The 26,652-nt window shown below is 45.6% G+C and overlaps 1 protein-coding gene and 1 long non-coding RNA gene across 3 annotated transcripts in view; one reads left to right on the forward strand and one right to left on the reverse strand.

The window, feature by feature from the left end:
* Dner (delta/notch-like EGF repeat containing) overlaps positions 1-26,652 on the reverse strand; it is a 302,538-nt gene that overhangs the window by 215,603 nt on the left and 60,283 nt on the right.
* On the forward strand, positions 16,801-19,004 carry LOC134480598 (uncharacterized). The gene is made up of 2 exons (XR_015629201.1): positions 16,801-16,943; positions 17,101-19,004. It is a non-coding gene; the product is annotated as an uncharacterized LOC134480598 (long non-coding RNA).

Raw genomic sequence — 26,652 nt, forward strand, 5'->3', positions numbered from 1 at the left:
TGGCACAAGAAATTCTCACATTTTAATCTACCCCACCCTAGTGAGGTAACTAATCATTACCTCATTTCACTCATGAATCCCCACACACCACTGTCAAGATAACATCTTCCCAACAGGAGGTCTTTAAGATTGCATTTCCTTGCCTCAAAATGTCCACAAGCTTCTCATTGACAGTGGAATGAAATCTAGGCAAGTCTTGGTGAGTCTGGTCTTTCTACACTGCCTTCCAAACATTCTTCATCCTATATTTCATACATTTACAGCATGATGATTTACAGCCCTGAATAATCCCGAGTGGCTTTTGACTCTGCCTCTAGTTCCCACCTGGAGTCCACAAAGCTACAGAGAGAGAAATAAGAGAATCAGTTCAAGGTCATCCTCAGACTCAGTGGGAATGTGTCCTGTTCCGGCTATATCAGACCATAAGTCAAAACAACCACAACATATGATCTTCCTTCCTGAAAGAGAACTCATAATTCCATTCAGATTTCCAAAGAACTTGACCACAAACTCATCCTGAGCCCTCTACTCCTGCAACGCCGAAGGCTGGAAAGAAAGCCTCAACCCTGCAGATTCTTGCTCTAAGAAACAATTCACTGCAAAGACTACCTTTCTCCTGGTGACTTGGATAAAAGTCACCAATGAGTCCCTGGGTTATCTCTAACAGGCTGGACATACACACTTCAACTAACCACAAGTGACCAGTGGGATGGTTTGCTGCTGACCTAGCTGTACAAAATTTTTGTGTGGTGGTTAAACCACCAGTGTGTTCTAATCTAGAGTCACCGGGAATGGAGTCTCAAGGAAAAATTGTCTAGGTTAGCCTGTGAGGGACTTTCTTACTTGTGTTATCTGGGGTGTGAAGACCAACCCCTAAATATGGTTGGCACCATTTCACACCCAAGCCCTGAACTGGATGAAAAGGAGAGAGTGGGCAGAGCACCAACATGCTATGTAATCTATTGCTCTCTAGTCTTGACTATGGATGGGAAGTGGCTAGCTACTTCAAGTTCCTGCCACCTTGATGCCCCTGCAATGATGAGCTGTAAGCTGGAGCTGTGAAGCAAACCCTTTCTCCCTTAAGTTGCAGCGTATTTTACTGCAGCAACAGAAAGCAAAACTAAGATAACAAGCTACTGCAATGTAGACAAAGTTTTGGTCTTTCTTTTCTCCCCTGCAGGCCTGTGAACTCTGACTCACTTTCAGCCCAAACTCACATTAGAACACAAAGGCAAACTCTTAAAGAACCCCTAACCCCAAGAGTCATGAGTTGAAGAATTTTGCCAGAAGAACATGTTGAAATCATATAGTCAACAGTACCTCTTTTGTGACCTCCTCTGTAAATGGAATCTTTAGGGGCATAATTAGATTAGAAAGTCAGGCTAATTCGCATGGGTTCTAAAGCACCATCCTTGGCATCCTCAGAAAAGAATGAGAGGTGGAAACCACAGCGAGAAGACAGTCATGTAAAGACAGAAGCAGGTTGGAATGACACATACACAAGCCAAAGACAGCAAGAACTGCCAACAGGGATAGACCCAAGGGCTTGAAACAGACCACCATGTCTCAGAGCTTCCAGAAGGAAACAATGCTCAAAATACCTTGATTTAAGACTTCTGACCTCCAAACCTACAGGAGAATACATTGCTGTTTGAGATACTCATTTGATGACACTTTGTACAATGGCCCTAGAAAAGTGTTACAGGATAACAAGAAAAAGCCTCTGCTTGGCTGTGAGTTCCTGCTGCCTATTCATCCTGTTACTTCATCTGTCCCTGTGTCACCCCCCCTATGCAGGTCCTTTCTGCCTGATTTCTGAGACACTTGCAGATCTTATGGAATATCCTTGCCACTATTCTGAAGAGACACTGTGAGTGATGCAACTCTTACAAAATAAAACATTTGATTGGCCGCTCATTTGCAGATTCAGGGGTTTAGTCCGTTATCATCATGGTAGGGAGCTTAGTGGCATGGAGGCAGGTGCTAGAGCGGTAGCTGAGAGCTCTACATCCTGAAAGAGAGATGGGCAGACAGACAGACAAACAGACAGACAGACAGACAGACAGACAGACAGGAAGGCAGACAGACTGAACTTCTTGGCATGGGCTTTTGAAACCTCAAAGCTCAATCCCAGTGATTCACTTCCTCCAACAAAACCAATCCTCTTAATCCTTCTAACCTTTTCATACAATACCACTCCCTAGTGAGTAAGCATTCAAGTCTATGAGTCTACGAGAGCCATTCTCATTCAAACTACCACATGGATGAATCCTTCTCCCGGTTAAGGTAGTCTTCTCCCTTTACTGCAATAAAGTCTCTCATTACCTAAGCCTAGATCTATTTGTTATGCATGGTTCATTTTTATTTGGCAAGCTATGTGTCTGCTTGATTCTGAGCCAGCACTGCTCTTGTCTAAAAACCTTACAACTCCACAAAACTCTAGCTTCCTACAAGGCCATTTTCCCCCAAAGCCTTACCTTACCTACCAGCAGAGAGGGTCCTTCCAAGGCCACTTTTGTAAAGAGATAACACTCAGGAATTAACCAATGGGATCGTACCCTAAGTGTTTGTGAGTAGGATTCCCACTGCAGTCCAGGCACTGGGTACTAACCACTTGCTACTAAGGGAAGACAGCTCTTGGGAGTCAGAGGAAGAAAACAAGGATGCAAACATTTGGTGTTTCATTTGCAGAACCACAAATGGAAGGAAGCGGCCCCGTGTATGCTGGATAAGCACTGTGCCTCTGAGTCTTACACTAAGCCCTAACTCAAAGCATTTGACTTTCTAAAGCCACAGGAAGAATTGGGATGAGTCCTCCATCACCCTCTCTGGGGCATAGTGCAGAAAGTCTTCAGCGTTGGGACAGGGAGATGGTCACACAGAGTTACTATCTCCTAATTGAGTCCTGCAGGTCACTAACACCAGGTGGAATCAAGATCTAGAAATTTATCAAATTCTATCCCAGTGAGGACTAACAGGTCCAGGCTCTTTCTCAAAATCTCACAAGCCAAGAACCTTCTAGAAACAGCAGCCATTTGCTTTTACCTGTATTCCTCTTCCAGCTTCCTGTTTCCTCTTCAGGAGTCAGAGGTTCAGTGCTTGAAGGAAAATCCTCAACAGATGTCCAAAGTTGGGCATTATTATCCATAAAGGATGACAGAGTTTCCCGGGATGACTTATGGCTAGTAAAATAAGGTTCTCTATGCTGGAATGGTGGTTTTTTTTTTTTTTTACGTCTTTTTCTCCAAGACAGGGTCTCTCTCTCTCTCTCTCTCTCTCTCTCTCTCTCTCTCTCTCTCTCTCTCTCTGACCACGCTGACCTTGAACTCACAGAGATCTGCCTGCCTTTGTCTCCCAAGCTAGGATTGAAGCATTCACCACCACCCCTGGTGGTTTTTAAATCCCTCAAAGCCAACACCCAGGCCCCTCTGGCAGCTTCTCTGGGAAAGTCTTCTGAAGGTCTCTCACAGGTAGACCAGTCTGTCTCAGGAAGCTAATCCTCTCCTGAAGAATGGATTGTGGGAAACAAAATAACAGAGAGAGAAGGGGAGACTATGGCAAAGGGAGCCCATGCACAGGGTAGCCGTGCTACAGAGAAGGAAGGACCGAGGGCATAGACTAGCTATGGAGCATTTGCCTAGCATGAGGACGAAACAAAGAAAGAAGAAAGTGACACAGAGAGAAGCCTTGCTAAGCCAAAGTGCTTAGTAGCACTCAGATATGCCATTCATAGACAAGGATAATGTATGGTATAGTGTGGTACAGTATGGTATAGTAATATAAGTATAATACACCAGGAAAAGGGTCACAGGAATCCAAGTCTTTCCACTTGACAGCAATAATTTTCCCATTCTTCTTCGTTTGGACTAAAAAAAATCAAAAACTAATCTGAAACATTATATTAAATAAAAATGATCATTGAATACCATTAAAAGATGTTTTCCAAAGTTCAGAATCAAAAAGACATTGTGATGTCTTCTTAGGCATCGACCACGAGATAATTTCTGTCTTAAACATGTCAGGTCTGCCTGCCCTGATTTCATCAAGACCATGTGCATGTGACCAGTAGTTTCCACCCATTACTAAAATAACCTAAATTCACTTCTCTCTGCACTTTTCAAGGCTGTGACATTCGTTCAGCCTGGCCTCCAGGCAGTCTTGACAGAGCCAGGCCTGAGCTACACAATGCCTTCCTGTTTGTATACATTTCTGGACGCTACACAAAATGATTATGTCAAGTCACGCACCTTAATTTTACTCTTGCTGAGATTAGTTCAACATACCCCGGGGCCCGGATCTCTGCCACCTCTTCTCTTAGTCCATTCCATCGGATTTCCAATACAGAGGCAAATCTCCTCAAGTCCTTCCGTGGGAGTGGGAGAGATATACTGCTATTTCACTTTATGGTATTGTAGATAAACAGGACTCGATGAGAAATTTCACAGATAATGCCATTTCTCTGCAAGAGACCCGTAAGCCCAAGGCTAAGCAGAAATTGCAACCAAATCAAAGAAAAATCACATAAAGCATATTCAGAAAAACCTATTTCCTCCATGTCATTCTCCTGTATTCTATTTTCATGGGAAATCAGTTCAGGCTGAGGGTGGGGAGGAGTGAGGGTGAAGTTAGAGAATATGAAGAACTGAATTCATGGGCTTAGCTTCTCGATTTTCCCTCTACCCATTTAATCCCGAGCATCTCTTCCGGTCCTCTGCTTCTTTCCCTGGATTCATCTCCTATCAGCATTCCCTGCTCTCACTAACAACTCCCTTTATCCAGGCTGCATCTTCCACAGCTGTCAGAGCCAGCCTGGAGCAGGAGACTAATGCCTGGTTGTGTCAAAGGCTGGAAGGAAAAGAGAGGAACGAAGAGGCTGTGTTCTCTGCTGATGGGAGAGCCAGACAGGCTCCAGAATCAGCAAAAAGCCTCTTGCCCAAAACTCTGACAAGAAACAAGTGAACTGAGTTATCAGACAGAAACAATGTATCGGGGAAATAATATAAATGAAGTAGAAGAAAGGATGGGGTCAGGCAGGAACATGATCCAAGTACCTGAGGGAAAAAAAATCACATGTTTTGGAATCAGGGCTATAGGAAGCAACTCTGAAGGGCGGTGAGAGGGTGGGTCCAGTTTGATTAGTCTGGAAGAAAGGTGGAAACATTGGTGGAGATTAAGAGCTCACAGTGCTATGAGAGGGAGGCTTCCATCACATAATTTTGATGACAAAGAAGAGACCAGAAGTTTCTCTTCAGTCCAAAACTCCGGGAGGCAAACGTTGAGGGATAGAGGACTACACCCTAATAATCAAACTATCTCATTCAACATCAAAAAATAAAAAAGATCAGAAGCCATGTACAGCTTTTAAATTGTGCAAAATGCATATAGGTTATTTTAAGTCTTTTTATGTGAGTGACTGTTTAGTCTGCGTGTATCTATACACACCAGGTGAAGATCTAGTGCCCAAAGGGCACTAGATTCCCAGAATGGGAGCAGATGTTGTGAGTGACCATGTGGTTGACCCAAACCCAGGTCCTCTGAAAGAGCTAAAAGTGCTTTTTCTTTCTTTCTTTCTTTTTTCTTTCTTTTTAGCACTGAGCCATCTCTCCAGCCGCTGGAATTTTTTCTTTTTAATTCTATGGAGAAGAAAGCTAGAGAAAGCACGAATTCAATAGCTCCCCATACTTGCTTATACAGCCATTACTTAAGGTCTCTTCTTTGGACCTTTTAAAACATTCAAACACATTACCAGAAGCCGTCACAGGGAATCAAGCAATCACGGAGAATCAATGCTCTTTCCATATCGGGGGCCCGAGGGAGGGCTCAGTTGCCGTGAAACCAGAGAGGAAACGTGGCGTTTCTTTATGCATGCCTTTTCTTTCTTTGTCTGGTTGGGAATAAAGCCTTCAGCATTTGAAGGTAAATCGATAAGTCTATGCGGTCAACCAAAAGACATTGGCATAAGATATTTTAATTGATTCATGAAGTCCGGACTCATTCCAAGCTATCTTGTGCTTTAAGGAAATACCAAATAGTTCACCTCCAAAAGTTGTTTCTGAAGAGAGTGCATCACATTTTCTCTGTGTTAATAAGGATGGGAAGAGCGTTCACGTGAAAATAAGAGCGCACCCAACGTGAGTCGCTTCTTTAAAAAATAAAAAAAACATGGTTTTAGAGTACAGGTCACACTGGGAAGCTGAACTCAGGGGAGGTTAAATAACTCACTCCAAATCCCATAGCAGGTGACATATTTTTCTTTTCTCTAAAGCACACTGTCCCAGTGAATTTACCAGAACAGCTTAGCGTGCAGAGAGAATCAATTGCCCAGATACCTCAACTTGTACTCCCTTGCCCCTTCAGTCAGCCTCAGACAGGCTCCCTGAGATGTGCACCGTGAATACTTTACTCTTTCCATAGATGCCAAGAGAGTGCACAATACAAATATTCACGATTTAATATGTATCCATTACTCTGCAGTTTATAGACATGACTAGTTACAGAACAAGAAAACAAAACACCATGATGCAAATAGGTCACCTAAAATAAATGGGTCTGTCCAGTTTACAGCTTCACATGTGACAGAATACAGTCAACCAAGCCTCCTCATTATCACGACGTCACAGACACTTGGTACCCAACCATCCAGCCTTTGGTATAGAACCAGCTCAAGGGGGAGGATGATTTTAAATTTGAAGCAATTAAACAGATATTTACCACCTATTACCAATGACCAAAGATCATCTTGGCAATGAGCTCACCATGAGGAAGAAGTTCACATAGCAGGTGGCACTTTATCTATGGGGTCTGCTCACTGAGCAGATATCAGTGATAACAGGGTTGCAACCAGGCAGAACCAGTAAGTAATGAGATGAAGAATCTTCTCAGGCTGCAGTGTAAACAGGGAAACCGAGAGGCCCTTAGAGGCTCAGAATGAAAGAAGAGCTAAGAAACCTGATAAGCAGGAGGAAGAAACTAGAGGCACTACACACAGAAATGGCTTCTATAGCCCAGAGGTACCACCATGGCCGTGAGATGTATCGGATTAGATTTTCCAAAACGGGCACAACAGCGGCTCTCAACCCATATCTCCTTCTGTGATGGGACTTTTCCGTTTTCCTATCAGAAGGCATAAGCCCCACCCTACACTCCGTCAGGCTCCCGACTGTCTTGACCAACCCAGAGGGTGGATATGGCATCCCAGCATCCCCAGCAGATCCTCAAGAAGCTTATCAAAGCTGGTGGCTACTGCTTCCTGCCTCCGGGAAGTCAGTCACTGAGCTGGAAATGACGTCATCCACACTCTATCACACAGTGAAAGCTGAGTCATGGGTAGAGATGCCCTGAAGCCTAAGATATTTGTTACCAGCTTTTAGGGTTAGGGCTCCTGCAGCCCTAACAAGCTAGACCTGTCTACAGGTCAACTAGAGAGATGAAGGATAGTGACAATCGAAGATGGTTTTATTCAGCGTGACCACACTGGGAAGAGGAGCAAGGAGACCCAGTGACCCCACCCCCCAACCACCACCACCAAGTGGATCACCTCAGGATCTTGACCCAAGGCTGAGATTTAAATAGAGAGGGGAGAGGCATGTCAAACTGAGCGCTCAGACACTCAAGGTGTGGTCCTAACCATCACCAACCCATCACTCCCTCAAGCCAAGGGATCTGACAGCTGTCAGGACCATGAAATCTCTGTCAGGGAGATAACGTCCAGCTCCGGCAGGCACCGGACTTCAGCATTTGCCTTCTCCCAGCCTGAGATTCCTGGAGGAATTCTAGTTTCCTGAGATTTATTGTTGGAATAATCTGAGAGTCAAAGACAGGGAGGGGTACACGTGTCTCTCTTTAAAACATCTTTCCCCCTGCCGGAATGGCTACAACGAAGTTGGGGGCAGAGGAGAAGGAAAACGAGGCAGAGAACAGGATTCACTGGCCGTGACAATGAAGGAGCCATCTTACAAGGACCACAGCCTCAAGCTCACCAGCCGATCCCAAACAGACTAGAGCAAATTTGGTTTTGTTGTTGCTACTCCTGCTGCTGTTCTTCTAGTGTATGTGAGCATGGGCACCTGAAGAGAAAGACAGATGTGTGAGGAACGGAAGACAGCCATGAGAGTTAGTCCTTGCCTCCTCCACCTTGTTTGAGGAAGGGTCTATTTTTGCTGCTGTTTGTCATGGCGTACACCAGGCTAGCTGACCTATGAGCTTCCCGGAAGCACCTTGCACGCCACATCCCATCTCCCCAGAATGGCACGGGTATTACAGATGCATGTGGCTTTGAGTGAGTCTTAGGGATGCAACTCAGGTTGATGGCGTTGCCTGGTGACCAGTTTATCTACTGAGCCATCACACCAGCCCCAGAGACAAATTCTTAGTGGCGTCCTTCCTGAACACTCAGCTCAAGAACTACTGATTAAAATAAAACAGCTACTTCAAGTAACAGGGTCTGATTCATCTGTCACCCAAAGATCAATGTCTGAAATACAGGAATACCATTTTACTGAGTCTTCCCTGGACCTTTTGTCCCGAAAGATATCATGATAGAATCCAAAACCAAAAGCAAACAAAGGGACAGAGGGCTGTGGTTTGTAAAAACAGGTTTGTGTGGTACTAGAGCTCAGACCAGGACCCTGTGAGCCGTGCAGAGAGAACCAGAAGATGTTACCATGGCAACTCAGTCCCCAGCAAAGCATTAATCTCCTCTTTGGCTATGCTACTGGCCACTTAGGTCTGTAACCTTACCCACCTCAGTCTTTCTGTACTGTAAAGAAGTTAGGGAGCAGAAACTAGCAAGGCAAACTGGATCTGGCTTCGATTTGGTCAAACTATAGGGAGGAAATTGTAAAATCCCCTCCCTGCCCCTGTCTGTGGACTTCTTACAATTTGTGAAAAGCCATGGGACAGAGGCCAGAACATCCGTAAGTGCAACTGTGCCGCAGGTTAGTGAAGGGAAAGGAGTCCGCTCAGGTTGCCTGTGTTCTCTGTAACAGAGACCACAGTGCGTCTGTGTGTGTGTGTGTGTGTCTGTGTATGTGTATGTGTGTGTGTACATGCATGCTTACCTGCGTGCATGCATGTGTGTGTGTATGTGTGTGTGCACGCATGTGTTATAATGTATATACATGTACATGTATATGTGGGTACACATGCATATGGAACAGTATCCAGAGGTCCATGCCCCCCTTGATCTTTTGAAACAGGATCTCTTCCTGAGTCTAGTGCTTACCAGTTGGCCAGAGTGGTTAGAGAAGCCTCCTAACCATGTTCCTGTCTCCAGTGCTTCCTTGGAGGAGGTCTTAAGGTTATTGACAAAACAAAAAACAAAAAACAAAAAACAGATCCCTCTTCAAGGAACAGGTTCTTTATTCTGGGGCCAGATTTGAGTGGCCATGGCCTAGGAACAGATAGCCACAAGGGGCAGTTCACACATAAACAATATGGCACCAGATACCAGCCAGCTTAAACATGGTAGTCACCAAACATCCCGGGAGCTGTGAGTCATTCCCCACAGAGCACAAAGCACCCCACAGAGACCCCCAAAGCAAGCCATGGTAAACAATGATATCACCCATTACATAGATAGTTTGGCAGGACGACACTCTTGTGTGATTTTTTTCCTTAATGTCATGTGTGTGGGTGTTCTGCCTGCATGTATGCCTGGTGCCCATGGAAGCCAGAAGGCAGGGTTAGATCCCCTGGAACAAGACAGTTGTGAGCTACCATGTGGATGCTGGGAATCAAACCTGGGTTCTCTAGAAGAGCAGCCAGTGCTTTGAAGCACTGAGCCGTCTCTTCAGGCCCTGCTCTTGTATGATTCTATGTAAACATGGCCTTGAGGTAAGAGGCCTGAGCCCCTCACTCCACCACTGCTTTCACTAGCCTGCCTATTATGTCTGTCTGCAGGCCTGTGTACCTCCCTCCCTGTAACCTGTGTGCCCTCCTGTGTATGCTAACATTGACTTGGGTGCCTCATAGCTGTGCACTAATGATCTGTGTGCCAGTGAATACAATATGCCTTATCTCCTCACAGCACTTTAAAATCTCTTCAACCTGCCAGTCCCCCACAATCCTCTGCCTTTCTTGGCACCAGAAGAGGAATCTCACATCATCAAATGCCACGTTTTAATCTGGAAATGGTTTTGTGAACTTTTTATTGTTCCAGAACAAATGAAAAGTCATAAACCAAGGCATTTTTTCCCCAAATATATTGACAGAACACCAGGTTACAGGAAAACTGTATTATAGGTTTCAGAAGTTATCTGAGGACATTCCCAGCTTGGTGTTAGTGGCCTGGGAAGTTAAAGGTTCCAAAAGGTTTCATCTGACAGCCACAAATGTGTTAGGTCAAGACTAGGAGTGGGCAGTAAGTGGCTATCAAGGGAATTAAAGAAAACCAAAGAGAATTTGGCTGTCCTTTGGCAACATTCTAACTCTTCACAATCACAAAGTTCTACTAGTCGATTGGTCCTGTTGACTGCAACACACACCCACATGCACACACACACACACACACACACACACACGCACGCACACGCACAGCTTTTTCTTCTGGGGACTTCCATTTATAAGAGGGCATTGTAAGGCACCCAAGAAACTTACCCTCATCTCGGATTCTGTCTCCCAGATCCCTCGGAAAAGTAACATTGCTATTTAGGTACAGAAAAGACTGTCTGATAAGCTGACTTGTGGAACAACACAGAAGGAAGGGAGGAAAAGAAGAGTCCTCCTCTGTGAGCTTCCGGTTGGGCGGTACTGTTTTTATTAAAGAATCCACTGCAAGAATAGCTGAAAGTTTCTCAGCTGACTTTCTTTTCTCACCTTACAAAGAGCAAGGCCAGGCAGGCCAGGAACTACGCAATAAGAAAGACGTCCCTCCCAGCTTCTAAATTCTGCACCAGAACCACTTTCTGCATAGCGAATGACTCAGTCGAATCAAGGGCAAAGTGGAAGAAACAGAAGAAAAACCATTTATTCTCCGAGTCTCCACTTCCTCCTGTGCTAAGCGTGAAGCTCGGCCACTGACTATGTGTGTGGTGTGCTCCTGTGACGCCAGCCCATGGGAGGGACAAGCAGAAGGGTTGCTGCAGGTTTGGGGCCAGCCTGGTCTACACTAGCTGGTTCCAAGCCAAGCAGAGCTATATATACTGAGACTCAGCCAATACACGAAAGACAAAAAAGCAAACAATCAAATGAGCTAACAGAAACACCTAAAGAAATGTTCAACATCTTTAGTCATAAGGGAAATGCAAATCAAAACAACCCTGAGATTTCACCTCACACCAGTGAGAATGGCTAAGATCAAAAACTCTGGCGACAGCAGATGCTGGCGAGGATGTGGAGAAAGAGGAACACTCCTCCATTGTTGGTGAGATTGCAGACTGGTACAACCATTCTGGAAATCAGTCTGGAGGTTCCTCAGAAAATTGGACATTGAACTGCCTGAGGATCCAGCTATACCTCTCTTGGGCATATACCCAAAAGATGCCCCAACATATAAAAAAGACACGTGCTCCACTATGTTCATCGCAGCCTTATTTATAATAGCCAGAAAATGGAAAGAACCCAGATGCCCTTCAACAGAGGAATGGATACAGAAAATGTGGTACATCTACACAATGGAATATTACTCAGCTATCAAAAACAATGACTTTATGAAATTCGTAGGCAAATGGTCGGAACTGGAAAATATCATCCTGAGTGAGCTAACCCACTCACAGAAAGACATACATGGTATGCACTCATTGATAAGTGGCTATTAGCCCAAATGCTTGAATTACCCTAGATGCCTAGAACAAATGAAACTCAAGACGGATGATCAAAATGTGAATGCTTCACTCCTTCTTTAAAAGGGGAACAAGAATACCCTTGGCAGGGAATAGAGAGGCAAAGATTAAAACAGACACAGAAGGAACACCCATTCAGAGCCTGCCCCACATGTGGCCCATACATATACAGCCACCCAATTAGACAAGATGGATGAAGCAAAGAAGTGCAGGCCGACAGGAGCCGGATGTAGATCTCTCCCGAGAGACACAGCCAGAATACAGCAAACACAGAGGCGTATGCCAGCAGCAAACCACTGAATTGAAAACAGGACCCCCGTTGAAGGAATCAGAGAAAGAACTGGAAGAACTTGAAGGGACTCGAGACCCCATATGTACAACAATGCCAAGCAACCAGAGCTTCCAGGGACTAAGCCACTACCTAAAGACTATACATGGACTGACCCTGGACTCTGACCTCATAGGTAGCAATGAATATCCTAGTAAGAGCACCAGTGGAAGGGGAAGCCCTGGGTCCTGCTAAGACTGAACCCCCAGTGAACTAGATTGTTGGGGGGAGGTCGGCAATGGGGGGAGGGTGGGGAGGGGAACACCCATAAGGAAGGGGAGGGGGAGGGGGATGTTTGTCCGGAAACCGGGAAAGGGAATAACACTCGAAATGTATATAAGAAATACTCAAGTTAATAAAAAAAAAGAAAGAAAAAAAAAGAAATCCAGATTAAAAAGTCAAAAAAAAATGAGCTAACAGAAATGACTGACAAAACGTTAAAGTGTCAGCAAGGAGTATTTTCGTTATATTCACTCTTCCTTACTCTACGTCGGCCAATAAAATACACGTCAGTATTTTTCCTTGGCCTACTTTTAAAGTGGACACCATATAGAACTTTCGGGGAACCTTACACAATTTTGGATGATAAGAATATCTCTTTGGGGCCAAGAAGGCCCAGTGAGTGTGTCCCCCAAAGCCAGCAACTGGAGTTCCATCCCCAGAACCCTTGTAAAGATAAAAGAAAAGCTACTCTACAGAGTTGGCCTCCATATAAACCATGTGGAGCATGCATTCATGTGTGTAAGCAGAGAGAGAGAGAGAGAGAGAGAGAGAGAGAGAGAGAGAGAGAGAGAGAGAGAGAGAGAGAGAGAGAGAAGAGACTCACAGACATAATAAGTACAATGTTTTTAAGAATCTATCTTAGCTCTCCTAAGGAAGACGGCACAAATCCAGAGTTACTGGTGCTTTCAATTCACAATCTACAAAACAGCGTGTGGGAGACTCTGGCACATTCTATCTAAGGCTACATCAACACTCACTGCTAAGCAGCCCTTGCATTCTAAAAAGCCCAGCAGCTCACAGGACTATGACTGAAGAAACCGAGTCCCTTAGGGCCCCGGTTCCAGAAGCATTTGCTAGTGAGTCTCCTCAAAATAAGCACCAATAAACGGTTCCAAAGTTAGCATGCGGCTTTCACGCAAGTAGAAATCTCAAGCAGGAGCCTGGGGGAGCAGGGACAGGATCTGGAGCCAGGGCAGGTCTCCAAACTATTGTAAGTCTAGTCTCACATGAAAGGATAGAAGGCGAGTTCCTGACACTGTGTAAGAATCCGAGGCAGCAGTCCTCGGACGGCGCTCATACGGAAAGTCCAGATCACTGAGTAGATGTGTCAACACTGGGCACGTGCCAGCAAGCAGGCAAACGAGCATTCGAGGCTACATGTTAACAGTTTTTCTTATTTAAAATAGAAGGGAAGGGGTTAGGTCTGAATATCAGAGGAATCAAAACTATATTCCTTACCAGACAGACGTTGAGTCCTAAAATAGAAGCAAGCGGTGTTGGGGGATGGGGTTATGCTACGGGTATTAAACGGTAGATTAAATAAGCCGGACTTTCCCTCCTACCATCAAAAATGAATAGTTATTACCCAGGTGCCCACCTTTCGTCCCAGCACTCGGGGGCAGAGGCAGGGGGATCACTGTAAGTCGGGGCCTGTCTGGTTGACACTGAGTTCCAGGACAGCCAGAGCTGCATAGTAAGACTTTCTCAACACCTACACTGAAAGAAGTTTTTATTTGCATTTATATGTATATGTGAATGTGTAACACAAGGTGTGGGTACCCTCAAAGGCCTGTAGAAGACATCAGATCCCCTAGATCTGGAGTTACAGGCAGTTAATGGCTGCCGGACACCATTACTAGGAACTGAACATTGGTCTCCTGGAAGAGCAGGAAATGTTCTTAATCTCTGAGGCCTCTCTCCAGTCATAGGTTTGAATTTCTTAATTTGTTAAATTTAAAAATTATCTTAAAATGTGATTTGTTTGTTTAAAAAAAAGAAGAAAGAAATTTTAAAAATCTGAGTTGTAGGGTTCTAGATCTTTCGTTTTATTGCTAACCTCCTCACAATGGCACTATGCCACTTTTATAATGCCAAAAAGAAAAGAGATGACATTTTAAGAACCAAACAAGTAAAGATATGAAAATTCTTTGGAAGAGCAAAAACTGGATTCAAAGTACTATAAACAATGATTTAAAGTGTGAGCACAATAAAGAAATATTCAAACTGAAACAAAGATGGGATGTGAAATCTGCAGCTGTCCTCTGGCTTCCTCACACATGCACATGCACCCACACGTACCCACACGCACACAACACACATACACACAGACACACACACACGCACCACACACACACCACACACACACCACATACACACACACCACACACACACACCACATACACACACACCACACACACCACACACACACCACACACACACACACACCACACACACACCACACACACCACACACAGACACACACACACCACACACACACCACACACCACACACACACACCACACACACACACACACCCCACACACACACCACACACATACACACAGACACACACACACACCACACACACACACCACACATACATACCACACACACACACCACACACACACACACACCACATACACACACACCATACACACACACCACATACACACACACCACACACACCACACACACACACACCACACACACACCACACACACACACACACACCACACACACACCACACACACCACACACAGACACACACACACCACACACACACCACACACCACACACACACACCACACACACACACACCACACACACACACCACACACACACACCACACACATACACACAGACACACAGACACACCACACACACACACCACACATACACACCACACACACACACCACACACACACACACACACCACATACACACCACACACACACCACACACACACACACACACCACATACACACAGACACACACACACACACCACACACACACCACACACACCACACCCACACACACCACACACCACACACACACATACCACACACACACACCACACACACACACACCACACACACACACCACACACACACACACCACACACACACACACCACACACACACACACCACACACACACACACCACACACCACACACACACCACACACACACACACACACCACACACCACACACACACCACACACACACACCACACACATACACACAGACACACACACACCACACACACACACCACACATACACACCACACACACACACCACACACACACACACCACATACACACACACCACACACACACACCACATACACACACACCACACACACCACACACACACCACACACACACACACACCACACACACACCACACACACCACACACACCACACACAGACACACACACACCACACACACACCACACACATACACACAGACACACACACACACCACACACACACACCACACACACACACCACACACACACCACATACACACCACACACACACCACACAGACACACACACACCACATACACACAGACACACACACACACACCACACACACACCACACACACCACACCCACACACACCACACACACACCACACACACACCACACACACCACACCCACACACACCACACACACACCACACACCACACACACACATACCACACACACACACCACACACACACACACACCACACACATACACACAGACACACACACACACACACACACACACACACACCACACACACGGGACAGAAATGCACGAAAACAGGCAATCGGAGTGTTTACCCAAGCGAAAACGCAATGAGGACCCCATTGGGAATAAATTGCTAGCCCTGCACAGCTTGCTATGACGTCATCCTTTACTACTGGACAAAGACACATTAGCACAGCCCGTGGAGAATGCAAAAGACGACTCTAATTTTACTTCTGAATCTGCAAAACTTGGCTTTGGTGAATTACTCTTCTCCCTAGAGTGTATGGCACGGAGTTCAAAGAGAAAGCACATTTTCTAGGAGAAAAGAGAGTGGCATTTACTGCCATTTCGCAGTCTGGGCAGAGTGGGAACTAGGGAGTTGCCATGTTTTCTGCTCTGATACCTTCACAGTGCTGCTGGCCCAAAGGAGTCTGTGGTCACCATGGCAACCCCGGCACACCATCCTCCACTCTGGAAAGAGAGGCCTGCCTGCCTTGTCTGGTTCACACTGCTCCTCTTCCGCCCTCACCTGACCCACTGTCAGTGGAGGCCCTTCAGGCCCACGGCACAGCCTTCTTCCCCCACAGTTGTCTCCGTGACAGTCAGCCATGGCGACTCCTCCTAAACCCTGTCATGAGGGAATCTGACCAACAGCAGGGCTTCATGTCAAGCTCAAATACAGCTGGTGGCAGTGTAGATGGCGACTGTCCAACATCGGCCTGTCCATGGGACGAGTATTCATTTATTTCAACACAAGGCAGTGTGTACAAAGGCAGCGGCCAATGATAACATAATCAAGTTCTTGGTGGCGTGGGATAAACACATTCAAATCTCCTTCCCTTGTTCCCTCCATCCCTCATCCCTCCTTTCCTCTTATCCTAAGGAGCCTCAGCTCTCCCTCCCACAGACCCCTGCTGCCCCAGAAGCCTTAGCGCTCTCCCTGGGAACGCTTTGATCTCCCCAGAATCCCAGAAATAAGCAGCTAATGCCTGGCACAGCAGGGGACCTCCAAGCAGGGTGAGGTCCCTCAGCCCACATCACATGCTTCCGGCCACAGTCCTTTTCCATGAAGGCCCTGAGGTTCCACAGAGGTAATCTTTCATATTAGCTGTATGTATCGGGTGAGAGAAGGAAGAAAGGAAAAGGGGCAGACGTGCTGATATTGTGCCAATCTGATGGAGTGCCCACGACCTTTTAACTCAGCACTTCAGCATGCCGAAAGTCTAAACGGCTTTACTTTTCTCACAGGGAAGAAGAGACCGGAGAAGGGAAGAGTGAACAGGGGGAAAACAGTATGGAAAAGACAACGAAGGCTGCTCGGAGTACCACGGCGACCATTTTGAGTATTCTATGCACAATCTATTGAACCAGCAGCTGCCAGCGCTAAAGTACCAGACTGTGACTGTTATTTGCAATTCAGTGTCTATAAGAGTGTCATTCCTTAAATACTCTGAAAAAATATTAATCATGATGGCATTTTTATAGCATTTACCACATGCTGAGTATTGTCCTGTCCATGGGACAGGTATGCGTTTACTGAAACCTCAAATACTTTGAGGGTCATTTCTATCAAACTACTTTCGTAGTCTCTATTTTATATTTTTCCTTTTAATTGACCTTTATAGAGAAGAAAACTGAGGCACAGGCAGGTTAACTAATTTGGTCACAGCGCAAACTCCAAAAGGGCAGAGCCAAGCTGCGAAGCCACACTGACTGGCAGAGGACCTTCTTGGTCACACACAACAACTTCTCCACGGCTTGGCTTACTAGAGCCAACTGCTGGCTCAGCACTTTGAACTTAGCATTTATTTCTGACTGAAGCAAAACGACATCTTCCCCCTCAGAGAGATCCCTGACCTGCCTGGAGGGCCATTGCTGTCCCCAGATCCAACAGCAGTGCTCAGTCCCACAGACCTCTGAGTCAGATGTGTTCCCCATCCCAACCAAAGAGCTGGAGGAACCAAGTCCCAGGGAGACCAGGGCTCCCCTAAGAGAAAGGAGTTTGTGCAAGATGGAGACAGAAAGGACAGGAGAGAAAGCCAAGCAGGGGAAGGCAGGGTGAATCAGAATCGTCACAGAAGTGGGAAGGGCCCAGCATGCTGCTGCACAGGGAACCCTCAACCTGCCAACAGAGCGCAGGACGAGGGGCTGGGCTTGTCCAAGAGCAAATCTGGTTACTAATGGAAGTTCGCTGGTCTCAATGCTCTTCAAAGCCCTCTGAGGACACAGGGAAAAAGGTCAGAAGAAATGGCCTACTCCCTGAGAGCTATTGCGCCTCTAGCAGTCACAAGGCCAGGCAGGCTCCCTCTGAGAAGAACAGAACCATGTCTCTCAAGTGGGGCTAATGAGATAAAAGAAGAAACCCCCCACCCCTGGTCATATCAATGCCCCCTACTGCCACACAGTGTTCTTGTATCCCCTTCCCTCTGGCCAGTATGAACCACCCCTCCATGCAACTTTTTAAAGCCCACACCATTCCCAGTGAAACATCTCTCCCTCCTCCTCCCTCTCCCTCCCCTTCCCATCTGCCTTTCTTCCTTCAATCTGCAGCTCAGGACTACTGTTCTGCTTGTCCACATGATGGCCATGGACTCCATGCAACTGTGAGCCCCAAATTAAATTCATTCTAAGTTATCTGTGTTGGCCATGGTGCTTTGTCCTAGCGATAGGAAAGTAAGACGGATATTACATTCTTAAAACCTTAGCTCCTCCTAGATAGTTTGGTCTGTTTTACCAGCCATACTCTTGACATCATTTCCTGCCACTGGAGCTCTCTGACAGACAGTGTAGACAGTGGTGTTCTGTGTTGCAGGGTCACCACCCTAGGAGCCTGAAAACAGCTCTGGGGATATTTACATCACAGATATGAGCAGACTACAAATGGGGGTGGGAGTTGCTATTTCTGGCGCATACGTGGCTGAATATTCATGCCGGCGCCTCAGGGAGAAGCAGACTTGAGCACCACCATCACAGTTATCTGGATCAAGCACGGAGGCTTTGGGTCCTCCTGTCCGTGAGGAAAAGCATCATTTCTTTATTTGTGTATTTTACATGTTTCCATTCCTTCCAAAAATTGCTACGTGGCTTTAGCAAAATTAATGTTCTTACTGCCATGGGACAAAAAAATTCTGGAATAAATACCATACAACTTATACTGGTAGAGAATTGAACTCGCTGTTTATTATCCTCTCAGAGTGTTCATTCCCTGTGTGGGATTTCTCTTCTATAAATTACAAACAATCATACAAAACCAAAGCAAACATGACAGAGGATAGAACACAGTAGTTTGTGACAATTTTTTTTCTAAATGATATATAGACTCCATGCAATCCTAGCAGGCCTTCTCGCGGGCTTTAGAAGTACACTTCTGAAATGTCCAGGTGACGCAGGAAAGACTGGAATAATAAAATTGACATTGTAATGGATTTATCAGTACATTTGCTTAGGAAATATTAAGCTACGTAAAGTAGTATTTAACCTCTCCAATATGGCTGAAAGGCAAGTATACTAACCAGACTTGTCAGAAACTATACGGAAGAGAATTCCGTATCACAGATGAAGCTTAGGTTTGCTGAGAAAGTTTTTGCTAATACTTATTCACCAAGATTGGCATCCAATTAGCTTCCATTCCCGGAACAAAAGGAGACAACTTTGACTTACAACCCACCAGTAGGTCCCGCCCCATATCCTAAGACACGCAAGCCCTAACGTGCAGCTGAAGAGGACAGCACAGGAGCACAACCATCATTAAGATCTGCTCTGACACTAAGTCTCCTGAACTCTTATCCGGGAAGACCATAATTCTACCAGTTGGGCAAGATGACCCTGGGCAACCACTATTCAAAAAGAATAACAACACTGGGGCACTTAAGAAATAATTCTGACAATATCTTCACTGTATAACTCCCATCTGCCCAAGTGACCAGACTTGTGCAGTCTCCCGTCTCTGTTTAATTTGTTCAACATTTAACCTAAGGCCAGGACCTAAAGGAGATTTAAGGATGGCAGTGTGTGTGAAATATACAACCCTAAGGCCTTATACACGCTGGAAAAAATCTATTCAAGGCCAGTTACCACTTGTTTATTAGCCAGAACTTGCCACAGGCTATTACTCAAGAGTTTTTTTTCTTTCTTTCTTAATCTCTAAATATGCGGAGTTATTTCTCACTACAAAGGCATGTTAATTCTGAAACATAGAGATGTATTTAAAAAAAAAAACTTAATGTGACCATTTTAAAAAGACAGAAAATCCCATCAAGCGTGGGATTTATCCTCCTCTTAAAACTGTGGTCCACACCAACCAAAGAGCACACATGAGCTGGACCTAAGCCTCCCTGCACATACGTAACAGATGTGCTGCTTGGTCTTCATGTGGGGCCTGAACAACTGGAATGGGGGCTATCCCAAAAGCTGTTGCCTGTCTGTGGGATATGTTCTACTAGCTGGGCTGCCTTGTCTGGTCTTAATGGGAGAGGATGCACCTAGCCCCACAGAGACTTGATGTGCCGGAGTTGGGGGGATACCCAAGGAGGCCCCCATGTATTCAGAGGAGAAGGAGGGGAGAAGGATTGTGGGAGGGGTAACTGGGAGGGGTCAGTGAGCAGGATGTAAAGTGAATAAGTTAAAAAAAATAAAAATAAATAACAATCGATAGAAACTGTGGTCCAATAGAGTGTCTAGAGTAGCCAAGGCCTTAAAATGTTGGTCTAAGAGCCGACGGATGGAGTCAGTAAAACAGAGTCCAGAAATAGGCACAATCGAGTGGGCCAAGTCAGCTTAATGGGTAAAGAATACTCTCTTCAGCAAATGGCACAGAAACTAAAAAGGTATCCATGTGGAAATACCTCCATGCCATTCCATCTTCTTTCTAAATCTGCACATTTGATCACGCAAGGCACACACGTGTGGCAGGAAAAGATGAGATACCTAAAATGTGTATTTCCCCTAGTGATGGGACTTCAGTGTCAATCAGAAGACACATAGATACTTTCTGCCGATTATTTCAATAATCTGATGAGGTATGGGACTCATTGATCTACCAGAACCCCCTCACCCTGTAGCCAAAAGACTAAAATCAGACCACTAGCAAGGACTGAAAGCTTCCGCTAGCTTGTCCCGCCCTCCTCAGGACAGCCCACAGAACCATGCTGCTGAGATAATGCAGTCCAGTCCTCTTCACAGATGGGGAAAATAAATGCCAAGAGAGGGAGGTTACTCATTTGAAGAACATGAAACCTCAGAGCTGGGTCTCACTGAGTAGGGTCCCATGGGTCTTCAAGAGGGTATGGTGCAGGTTCCCAGGGGCCCCAGACACAGCCTTCCAGGGCAGCACCCAGATGGCAGCCCCATGTGGCACTCAGGAGGCCCTGGATCTTCCATATTCACACCAAACAAACTAAACTCGGCCTCTGGCTCCCTCCTTCAATGGTCAGTGCCCTATTTGAATCTAAATTACTAGCATACATTTATTTAAAAAGAAAACTTAAAGAAAAAAATTACATTGGGAAAGAAGCCACCTTCTTCCTGCCTACTTCATAGCTGATAACACCTCAAGAAGTCTATTTTAATTTTTGATTGATTGATTGATTGATTGATTTGGAACACACTTGCATAACATTCGGGGGTCAGAGAACAACCTGAGGGCATCTGCTCTCTCCTTCCACCGTGTGGGACTCAGAGATTGAACTCAAGTCATCAACTTTGGTAGCAAGAGGCTTTCTCCATTAAGGTGGCTATTTTTAAGAGCCGGAAATGAACCAAAGCAAGGACCATAAAAGGTTGCTGGTGAGCTCAGGATTGCTTTTGTGAAGTTCTATTCAGCTGCCTCTTGTGGCAGCTCTTGGCCTCCTCACTGAGTGCTTCGGGTGACACTGTGACGAAACCCTTCCCACTCAGGATCCCAGAGCTTTGTTGAAATGGAGAATGTGGAAATGTGCCAAATTATTTATAGATATATAAATAGTGAGCAAAACATTGTGATCAGCTGATCCAGGATGAGGATCCTGTACAAATGTTGTCATAGGAACACCTTGCCTCTATTGACGCCCACATAGAGTTTGCCTATGTGGAGCAATTTCAAATACCTGCAGTCGCTTCTGGAATCGAGATTTATTTAAGGCCAGCCAAGTGCAGTGGCACGCCTTTGTAATGCCTGCACTTGGATAGCTGAGGCAGGAAGATCACAAGTGCAGGGTAAGCCTTGGCTACATAGTGAGTTCCAACCTAAGCAATCCGTGCTACAGAGTAAAATCCTGCCCCTCACTCCAAAACAAAGTATTTCACACCAGTTTAACAGTGCATCACCAATCATAGGCAACACAGAGAGGAAGAGAAAGACGTATCTGAAACACATGCCCTGTACGGCGAGTTGATTTCTTCTTTGGAAGAACGTGTACATGGTGTCACTGAGTCAATACTGGGAGCCAAGTAGCACCAATGGCCCACTGAGGCCATAGGAAGGGCTGGGCAGGGATCAGGACCCAGCTGATCTTGTAAACCATGCCTACATTGTGGCCTGGGTGTCTGGGTGGGTGGTTCCCCTCTGAGAGAACCCTGGAGCCTGACTTTGGGGACAGATATAGCCATCACCTAGATATTTCACAGCTGTGGTCCTGCTGAGCTAGCTGGTGCAGAAGGTGTCTAAAGCGGGGAGAGAAGTGAGACACTGGCCGGGAGTTTGGTTTAAAAGACGGTCCCTGTGCTTTAAATCAGCAAGCAGGATGGGGAGATAGGAAAGTGTTGTTGTCGGTCCGGTGCGGGGCTCCATGCAAGAAGGTGAAGCCTTGAGCATTGTGCCCTTCTGGAACTTGGAGGACCAGTGTGGTGATGGAGGGTGAAAGTGAAGACTCAGAAGCAAGGTAAGGGATGTAGAGGACATAGAAATCAGAGCTCTCACAGGCAGGTCCAGAGCTGACTCTGCCCAGGACATCATCGAGGACAAGAAAGGCCAAATGGAACAAGAAGAGTAACTGCACAGCTCAGAAGGCCGGAGCCAAGATGGCGCCGGAGGGTCGAGTTGGATGGGAGTTGTATAAGGACACTGAGTTGAAGCCAGTCAATGACTAAGACTTGGGAGAGAAGAAAACCAAATCAGATAGGAAGGATTCCAAGGACTATGGGATCCAATGAAGTGGGCTCCACCAGGAAAAGTTTCCAAAGGGGGACAATTTTGCACACAGTTGTTCAAGTTATGCCGGGACTTGGGAAGGATCTCTGCCTCTTTGCCCCTCCCCCGCAGTCACACACCCACATGCTTGCACAAGTTCCACAAATTAACATCTGGACAAGATCTACGATCCCCAGGGACTTCTGAAACAAACAGCCCCACTAGACAAGAGAAATAAGGAGCAGTGCTCCCAGTCTCCTGACCTATGCAGATCACAACCCTCAAATGGGAAAAAGAAACAGATAAATATATCCTACATGTCCGTCCCTCTAGGAAACAAAACAGCATCAGTAAGGAAGAGCGTGAAAACATCTGCTAAGACATTCACATTTTTCTTTTCCAAAGTGGAAAGTATTCTAAAGGGAGTAGGTCTGTCTCCCCTTTACTGCTCAGCGCCCTCTGCTGGGCTACTGATCATATGGCGCACCCCCTTCCAACCAATAAACTCCAGGGGCCTGGAGGACCCATGCTAGCAGAGATGTAATGGAGGAAGAGGAGGGAAGTCATCCAAAAACCGAAAAAAAAAAAAAGAGCACATTTGTGCAAGACACTTTTTTAAAAGGAAGCAAATAAGTCATTGCAAGAAAACAAAAAGATCGGACTCCTGTGATTTTTTTTATATTTCTATATTACATAGAGTTCACTATAGTACATTCAAATTCTAACTATTATACTGAAAACTCGCCTTTAAGTGAATTTTCCTTCCATAAAGGATGGCATTTTCTCCAAAGACAAAGGTGCCCAAGACATCTTGCTGTAGCTTTTAGAGAAATCACCAACATTTTCTTAAATTTTCGCGTTTGTTTGTGGAAGTGGGTCATTTGGGGGATTTGTTTGGGAGGATGTGGGGAGTCTCAGGCTGGAGAGGTGGCTCAGTGGTTAAGAGCATCGACTGCTCTTCCAGAGGTCCTGAGTTCAAATCCCAGCCACCACCACATGGTGGCTCACAACCGTCTGTATTGAGCTCCATTGCCCTCTTTTGGTGTGTCTGAAGACATCAACTTACATACATAAAATAAATATATAAGTCTTTTTAAAAGAAAAAGGAGACAGAGTCTCATGTAGTTCAGGGTGGTCTTGAATTCCCTGTGTAGCTCTAGGGATAACCTTGAATTCCTGATCTATCTCCTGAGTGCTAAGATTACAGGTATATGCCACAGCAGTTCAAATTTTTGTTTTTCTCCAGGCCAAAACTGATTTGCATTTGTAACTCAAAAACTATTTCACCAGAGGAAATATCAGTTTTCCTACAATGAGAAAGCCACTTTGATAGTGATCATGGCTTTTACAAAGCATATCAATCCCTCCACAGTGGCAGAGATCCATTAAAATACTGAAGAGAAAGCCAAACGGGTGGGTTTAGACCCTGTTAAGCATGAAAGTCAAGGTTTGACAAGGTCAGTGGCTTCAGAAAACTCATCTCAATATAGACTTACAAAAAAAAATACCACTCGAGGCTTGGACCTGGCTGCCCTGTTCCTTTTTATCTGAGGAGGTGGTGTTGAACTTAGAATTAGCACATGGAAGGCTATGGCTCAGTCAGTAAGGGCAAGCTTGAGAACCCAGGATGGATCTCCTTCCAGCCTCCACATTAAAAGCCACACACAGCATCCCCATCACCACCCCGGAGCCTAGGCCAAGTAGTCAGCAATTGCCTAGCTCATCCACACAGCTAGAAAGCACACACAGAGATACTCAGGTAGATTAGTGACAACCCAGGACCAACCCAACAGACCACCACATTTCCCAAAAGTCAATGGTCACTCTGTTTTTCTAAAACACCTTCCATCTACCAAGTAAGAGAGATGCCTTTATTTCTGGAGAGAGAGCTTAGTTTTCAGTTCTATGGAATGTGAAGAGGTTCTCAAAAACCCAGTGGTCACCCCAGGCTATGGTGGTGGCATCATGGCCCTGTACACCTTGGTACTTTAGAGACAAAGGGATGCTAAGGAAACGTGTGTGCTTTCTATATGTATAGTGAATTTCTAATCCTCTCAAAGGGTCCCCTTTTCCACTACAATGTGGAAAGAGAGTGTCAGTGACAACCAGAGTCTGAAGAATGTGTTTGTGCCACTGCAGACTCTGGGTGTGACACAAGCTTGCTGAATCAGAGCCGAAGTCTTTGATCAAGAGAAAAACATGAAACTATGTGGTATTACAATGGACGGTAATGAGTAACGGAGATGCCCTGGGTGCCGGCTGCCACTGTTAACCTGTAGTGAGTAGGGGACCAAATCGAAGTTATACCAAATGATATTGTAGTCCCACTCCATCTGTCCTTCTGGGAAATTGAAGCTCTTATAGGCTCTAGAAATAGTCCACACACATCCTGTGCAAGTTGGCTTGTGGATTATATAGCTACTTAAGACTCCTCTACCAATCTGCAGGACCTACGATGCAGGCTGACAGTGTAATCTATTACTCAAGCCAGGTTGCTTTAGAGTTAAAGGGATACCACTAGTAATTACCAGGAGATGAGTCTTGGCTTATGGTCCCCTTGTATGAACACAGGAGAATTAATATTGCCTATGCCCATGGAACATCCTACTGTAGCTTCTTTCATCTGCGTGGCAAAATCTGTGTTTTCTAGGAGCAGGACAAGGGACCGGTGGCAATAGAGATGGACATGCTGCTATACACGCTCCATTGACCCATTTTAGGATGCAGAGTTAGCTACCAGAGCATTTCAAGTTGATATGCCAAGTGCAAAGACAGGTGGTACAAATGACTACACGGAAGGGTTCTGAGGAACAGAGAGGGTGGCTCCCCTGCCAGGAAACCAGCCTGGGTCAAGTTATCTGGGGAGAGGTAGGGAGATCTGTGTTGTGTGTTATTTGCAGAAAGCCAAAGGATGAGCCAACACTTGGCAATGTGGATTCTAATCTTCCGTCTGTTGTTACCTGGATCGGTAGCTTTGGGCAGCTCCCTTTCTCTCTTTTCTGCCTTTTAGAAAATCATCACTGGGCAAACATGATGTCAGCTATTCACCCAGTAACCCACCCGTGTATGGATTTCTTCCACCTATTAAGAAGAAGTCTCAAAGAGCAAAGACTAGGATGTTGCTGGAGTTCCATGAAGCCTATTCTTGTTATCAACATGGCTACATCTGGAATTAACTAAAACCCAAGCAGCTGGGTACAGTTGTGAGGGGGTTTCCTTAATTAAATCACTTGAAGTGGAAAGACCCACCCTAAATCCAGATCTTTTGAGGTGGGGGGACCCACCCCTAATCTGGGCCACACTTTCTTCTGGCAGTCTATAGAAAGGACATAAAGGAAGGAAGCTCTTGTTCTTGGCCTGCTTGCTCTCACTCTCAAGGCAATTCTTCCACGGGCACTAGAACCTACTTCTTCTGGATCCTGGTGTATACTGAAGAGCAGTGGAGACATCCAAACTCAGAGACTGAACAGCTACTGTATTCTTGGACCTTCCATTGGTAGACAGCCATTGTTGGATTAGCTGGACCATAGCCCAAGAGCCACTCTAATAAATCCCCTCTGTATATATTCATTCTGTCAGTTCTGTTTCTCTAGAGAGCTCTGATTAATACACATTCCAGGACAAACTTGTGATAAACATTAAGGTAGCTCAAAAAACATGATCTGGAAAAGCATCACCAAGCACTGGTCCCTTAA

Source organism: Rattus norvegicus, chromosome 9 (genome assembly GCF_021556685.1).
Source record: "Rattus norvegicus strain SHRSP/BbbUtx chromosome 9, alternate assembly SHRSP_T2T, whole genome shotgun sequence".
NCBI lineage: Eukaryota > Metazoa > Chordata > Mammalia > Rodentia > Muridae > Rattus > Rattus norvegicus.